The sequence below is a fragment of the Anomaloglossus baeobatrachus genome, chromosome 1, assembly GCF_048569485.1.
Source record: "Anomaloglossus baeobatrachus isolate aAnoBae1 chromosome 1, aAnoBae1.hap1, whole genome shotgun sequence".
Lineage (NCBI taxonomy): Eukaryota > Metazoa > Chordata > Amphibia > Anura > Aromobatidae > Anomaloglossus > Anomaloglossus baeobatrachus.
The window spans coordinates 664,152,539-664,159,858 of NC_134353.1; positions in this window are offsets into that span (position 1 = coordinate 664,152,539).

The following is a 7,320-nucleotide window of genomic DNA, read 5'->3' on the forward strand; positions in this document are numbered from 1 at the left end:
GATGCATTTCCAGCCCTGGCATAATACAAAAATGCCAGTGTTTGCTTTAGGGTATTATTATGCCTGTTGGCATCATTTGTAACAGCAGATCTCTTTATGCTATTATTTTTGTCCCACTCAGGCATAAAACAGCTGGTCAGAAACAAATGGAATATGTGAACCAAGGATAGAAAATTGACATTTATTTTTTAAATTTTATAGTCAAAGCAATGACATGGATTCTCAAATTAAGAAACGATGGAAAAAGCATTCTTATTTTTATGTTGGAGAACTTGTAGAGTAAGCGGTATGATTGTAGCATTTACCACTACCAACAGAAATAATGTTGATGCATTAACAATAGGAAAATTGAACAGCAGAACAAGTTTCTACAGTGAAGGCTGCTTTACACCTTACGATATCACATACATTATCGTATGTGATCGTACCCGCCCCCATCGTATGTGTAGCACGTTCAATTTGTTGACCGTGTCGCACAAACGATTATTTCCCGTCACACATACTTACCCTTCCATACAACCTTGATGTGGGCGGCGAACATCCACTTCCTGGAGTGGGAGGGACATTCAGCATCCCAGCGACACCACGCGGCAGCCGGCCAATAGAAGCGGAGTGGTGCAGATGAGCGGGACGTAAACATCCCGCCCACCTCCTTCCTTCCACATTGCCGACGGGAGCCGCGGAACTCAGGTAAGATCTTTTCATCGTTCCCGGGGTGTCACACACTGCGATGGGTGGTACCTCAGGAACATTGAACAACCCGACGTGCAATTTTAAGGAAATGAATGACGTGTATGTGATGAACGGTTTTACGTTCAATCGCAATCGCACGTAGCTGTCACACGCTACAACAACACTAACGATGCCGGATGTGCGTCACTTACGACGTGACCCTGCCGACACATCGTTAGATTTGTTGTAGCGTGTAAAGCCCGCTTAAGATCCAGAAATATTTGGACAGTGACTGAATCTTCATGAATTGGCCTCTGCATTTCACTTTTTTTTTAAATTGAAACAAATGAGATGCAATTGAAGTGTAGACTTTCAGGTTTAATTAAAGGGGTTAAATAAAATAAAAATCCTTTGAAACATTTAGAAATTGCAATGATTTTTCTACAAAGCCTCTTTATTTTAGGGACTGAAAAGTAATTGCACAAATTTACTTTACCATAAATAAAATATCCATTTTAATATTTTGTAGAGAAACCTTTTTCAGGCATTGATTGCCTTAAGCCTGAAAGCCATGGACATCACCAAATGCTGTGATGCTTTGCCGGGCTTCTACTGCAGATAACTTCAGATGTTGCTTGTTTGTGGGTCTTTCTGCCTCATGTTTTGTCTTAAACATGTGAAATGCATACTCAATGTGGTTGCAGTCTGGTGAATGAGGTGGCCATTGCAGGATATTCCACTTCTTTGTGTTAAAAAAAATCTACTGAGTTGCTTTCATAGTTTGTTTTTGGTCACTGTCCATCTGTATCGTGAAGCACTGTCCAATCAACTTTGTTGCATTTGGTTGAATCTAAGTAAAAAGTACAGCCCTGTACATTTCAGAATTGATCCGCCTGCTTCTGTCGGGAGTCACGTCATCAATAAACACTTGTGATCCAGTGCCACTGGAAGTCATGCGTGCCCGGTCATCACACTGCCTCAACCATGTTTAACATTGGATGTGGTGTGCTTTGGATAATGAGCTGTTACACGTTTTCTCCATACTTTCCTATCATTCTTGTACTGGTTGCTCTTAAACTTATCTGTCCAAAGAATGCTGTTTCAGAACTGGGTTCACGTCTTTAACTATTTTTTTGCAAAGTTTAATCTTGCATTTCTATTTTTATGGCTAATTAATGGTTTGTACCTTGTGGTGAAGTCCTCTTTTTATGGTAGACTTAGGGGTGCTTCACATACAGCGAGATCGCTTCTGAGATCGCTGCTGAGTCACGGTTTTTGGGCCGCACCAGTGACCTCATTAGCGATCTCGCTGTGTGTGACACTGAGCAGTGATCTGGCCCCTGCTGTGAGATCGCTGCTCGTTACACACAGCCCTGGTTCGTTTTTTTTATTGTTGCTCTCCCGCTGTGACGCACAGATTGCTGTGTGTGACAGCGAGAGAGCGACGAAATGAAGCGAGCAGGAAGCAGGAGCCGGCATCTGGCAGCTGCGGTAAGCTGTAACCAGGGTAAACATCGGGTAACCAAGGTGGTTACCCGATATTTTCCTTCGTTACCAGCCTCCGCCGCTCTCACGCTGCCAGTGCCGGCTCCCTGCTCTCTGCACATGTAGCTGCAGTACACATCGGGTTAATTAACCCGATGTGTACTGTAGCTAGAAGTGCAGGGAGCCAGCGCTAAGCAGTGTGCGCGGCTCCCTGCTCACTGCACATGTAGCTGCAGTACACATCGGGTAATTAACCCGATGTGTACTGTAGCTAGGAGAGCAGGGAGCTAGCGCTAAGCAGTGTGCGCGGCTCCCTGCTCTCTGCACATGTAGCGACGTTATGATCACTGCTGCGTCGCTGTGTTTGACAGCTAAGCAGCGATCATAACAGCGTCTTACAAGGTCGCTGTTACGTCACAGAAAAAGGTGACGTAACAGCGACGTCGTTGTCGCTGTCATTATGTGTGAACCCAGCCTTAGATACTGTAACACCTACTTCCTGGAGAATGTTCTTCAGTTGAGTAGATGTTGTAAAAGGATTTTTCTTCACCATGGAAAGGATTCTATGATCATCCACTGTTGTCTTCCATGAACGTCCATGCTTTTCACAGTTCCCAAACACCACTACGCTTTTTTTTTTTTTTTTTTTAAAGAATGTACCAAACTGTTGATTTGGCCACTCCAAACATATCTGCTATCTTTCTGCTGGATTTCTTCTTTTTTTCAGCCTAATGATGCTTTGTTTTTCTTCTGTTGAGAGCTTATTTTATCGCATGTTGTGAGTTCACAATAAAAGCTTCCAAATGCATATTTCACACCTGGAATCAGCTCCAGACCTTTTACCTGCTTAATTGGTTATGGATTAAAGAGAGAATAAACCATGCAGCCCATTAAAGTGCTTTTAAGACAATTGTCCAATTACTTTTGGTCCCTTGAAAGAGGCAGCCATGCTGTAATTCCTAAACTCTTACTCTAATTAAGGTACCGTCACACATAATGAGATCGCTAGCGAGATTGCTGCTGAGTCACGGTTTCTGTGATGCAGTAGCGATCACGTTAGCGATCTCGTTATGTGTGACCAGTGATCAGGCCCCTGCTGTGAGATCTCTAATCGTTGCCAAATGGTTCAGGCCATTTTCTTCAAAGGCGATGTCCTGCTAGGCAGGACACATCGCTGTGTTTGACACTGTGTGACAGGGTCACAGTGACTGCTGAGATCGTTATACAGGTCGCTACTGCGACCTGTATCGTTCCTGAATCGTTGGTAAAGTCTGACTGTGTGACATCTCACCAGTGACCTCCCAGCGACTTATCAGCGATCCCTATCAGGTCGCATCATTTTTGGGATCGCTGGTAAGTCATTGTGTGTGACTGGGCCTTTAGAATGTGAATACCGTCAAATTAAAGCTGAGCATTTGCACTTCAAGTCCATAATACTTATATATCTATATCTTGAATATGTTTTGGTAATCAGTAGAGATGGGCGAACCCGCAGATGTTCAGGTATGGCAGGTCCAGACAAACTTAAAAGAAAAGTTTGGTTCAGGTCCAGCCTTAACCCAAACTTGAGCTTGATTCCTGAACCCCATATAAGTCTATGGGGACTCGAACTTTAGTACTATAAAATGGTGGTAGTAAGGGCTAGGGGGCTGCAAAATGGGGATTAAAGAAGGGCAATTATAGTTACCGAGTCTGAAGTTGTCACACTACTTTAGGGTCCACTCATTAAATTTTGTGAATTTTATGAAAATGTGTTTGTGTTATACTGAAATACCTGAGGAAAGCATTGATGTATTGCTGAAACGCGTTGTATTATCTGAATAACAGGAGCATTCAGAAATATTTTAACAATAAAACAACTTTAACTTTTATGGAACCTGTGCATTGTCAGCGCTCGCCAGACCGATAATCCAATTACCTACTATTTGTGTTATACTGAGCCTGATGAAGAGGCCTGAGTAGTCTCGAAAGCTTGCAATTATTACCATCTTTTCAGTTAGCCATTAAAAGCTATCAACCACTGAGGACTCTCAGTTCTTTTAAACAATGATGTTTAAACGCATTTGGACTGAAAGGCCACTATGCAGTGACCAAACCTCTCTATAGCAGAAAGGAGTATGTTGTGTGGACAGAAGAGAAGTGCTCAACAGTTCATTTTAGTGATGAAAGCAAGTTTTATTTGGGTCTGATGGGAAACATTATTTTCGTCGACAAACTGGGAAAAGGCTGAACCCAAAGTGTGTTAAGAAGTGAGTAAAAAGTGGTGAAGGAAGCGTCATGGTTTGGGGAATGTTTTCTATAGCAGGAGTTGGACCTCTCATACAGCTACATAGCAGAGTGAATGCAAGTGTGTATCAGAACCTTCTTCAACAACACATGAACACATGATTCCTTACTTGTGTTCATCAGTCAATCAGCCAGCAATTTTCATGCAGGACAACCCTGAAGATATGACACTTTGATACAGTGTGATGTAGTCAGTTTACAGCTTGTATAACAGTGTAAGTTTGGTGTGCTCTCTAAATAACTCAACACATAGACATTAATGTTTAAACTGCAGGCAACAAAAGTGAGTACACCCCAAACTGAAAATGACAAAATTGTTCCCAATTTGCCATTTTCCCTCCCCGATGTCATGTGCCTCATTAGTGTTACAAGGTCTCAGGTGTGAGTGGGGAGCAGGTGTGTTTAATTTGGTATTATCACTCTCACATTCTCTTGTAATGGTCCCTGAAAGTTCAACATGACACCTCATGGCAAAGAACTCTCCGAGGATCTGCAAAAAAAGAGTTGTTGCTCTACATAAAGATGGCCTGGTCTATGAGAAGTTTGCAGACACTCTGAAACTGAGCTGCAGCACAGTGGCCAAGAAGATACAGCATTTTAACAAGATTCCACTCGGAACATGCCTCACCATGTTCGACCAAAGACGTTGAGTGCACATGTTCAGTGTCATATCCAGAGGTTGTCTTTTCAAAATAGACATATGAGTGGTGTCAATATTGCTGCAGAATTTAAAGGAGTGGGGGATCAGCCTGTCAGTGCTCAGACCATAAGCCAAACACTGCATCAAATTGGTCTTCATGGCTGTTGTCCCTGAAGGAGGCCTCTTCTAAAGATGATGCACAAGAAAGTCTGCAAACAATATGCTGAAGACTAAGCACATGGATTACTGGAGCCATGTCCTGTGGTCTGATGAGGCCAAGATAACTTTATTTGGTTCAGATGATGTCCAGCATGTCTGGCGGTAACCAGATGACGAGTACACAGACAAGTGTGTCTTGCCTACAGTCAAGCATTGTGGTGGGAGCATCAAGGTTTGGGGCTGCATGAGTGCTGCCAGCTGTGGGGAACTACAGTTCATTGAGGGAACTATGAATGGCAACATGTACTATAACATACTGAAGCAGAACATGATCCCCTCCCTTGGTAAACTGGTCCACGGAGCAGTATTCTAACATGATAATGACCCCAAATAGACCTCCAAGACAACTACTGCTTTGCTAAAGAAACTAAAGGCCCAGTCACACACAACGACTTACCAGCGATCCCGAAAACGATGCGACCTGATAGGGATCGCAGGTAAGTCGCTGGGAGGTCGCAGGTGAGATGTCACACAGTCAGATCTTACCAGCGATGCAGGAACAATACAGGTCGCAGTAGCGACCTGTATAACGATCTCAGCAGTCACTGGGACCCTGTCACACAGTGTCAAACACAGCGATGTAACAATAGAGAATAAGTTGTGCTTACTGCTATAGTCCTGGTGCTCGGGAAAAAAAAGAGTCAATAGAGAGGGGTAATCCCGGCACACAGTGTGTGAAAAATTGGTAAGTCCAGGTATTTATGCTTGAACAGAATTTCTTTATTTTACACCAATATTGTACTGCCCGCCCAACGTTGCGGCTCACGCAGGAGCCTTCACCAGGGGTCAAGAGCACTAAGACAGACATGATATACAAAGGAAAACAAACAGAAACAATATTTACAAAATGCATCATGACATTACATCAAGGAAAACATAAGAAAAATAACCTATAGGGGACTATGGGAATGACAAGAAACAATTGTCGTAGTGTGAGGGGTGACATGACAGAATCTAACCGCTAAGGAGAAAGTGGAGGAAGAGAATTATGAGGGTATAGGGAGAGGAAAAAAAGAAGAGAACAAAGAAAAGGAAAGGAAGAAGATAAAGAAAGAACATGGGAGACTATAGTGGAAAGGAGAGGGAAACAGGGAAAAGAGAAAAGTAGAAGAGTATGCAGTAATCAAGAGGCAAAAAAAGGGGGGGGCAAAAAATATTGAAGGACATACCGGGAAAAAGATTGTGGTAAAAAATCATGTAGGTACAATAGGACCTGTGAACAGGAGGAAAGAAAGAGAGGGGATATACATAAGATATCACATAGTATGACTCAGGAGGGAGGAGTGGTAAGACCATGATTGACTTACTTAGTAAAGTCAGCTAAAGGGTTACTCCGGCAAGAGGAGATTGTTGCTACAAGTAAAGTAGACAAGGGAAACCCTAATGTGGAAACATATGGATATTATAAGTGGAAGGAGTTAAAGGGACAACAAAGAGGGGGATTGTATATAATGGTACATACCAATAAGGGGCTGGCATACAATATGAAGGGGCTCACACGGTAGACTAGGATACAAGGTGAATGCTGCCAAATGAAAACAGTGTCAGTAAAAGATAGTATGTTAAGAATGTTGGGGCAGGGTATAGGGATGAGAATACATACCAATAGGACATTGTCATATGTGTATTACAGTTATTGGTCATATGTAGTATGCCAAGTGAATGGTCAAGATGACGTCAGTGATGCTAGGGAAGAAAGGTAAAAAATGACTATAATGGTATGTAAAAGTCAAAAAAGGGGAACAGGAGAGGGTAGGAACATACCTAGGAGCACTTTGGATAAGGGTGAGAGCACCAGGAAAAAGCCTGTAATGTATCAGGAAATAAAAGTGAGTCACATGGAAAAGGAGATCAAAGTAAAGCATAGTAAAGCAGCATAGAGAAATTATCTTACCAAACTGGCGTGGTAGAGTGATCAAAGATCACTGCGTGGTGGGAGCCCAGGGACTGTGTTGGGAGTGAGCCTCTATATACAGGCACCTGTAATTCCATTGGTGGAGTGTGGGTCATTACTATCA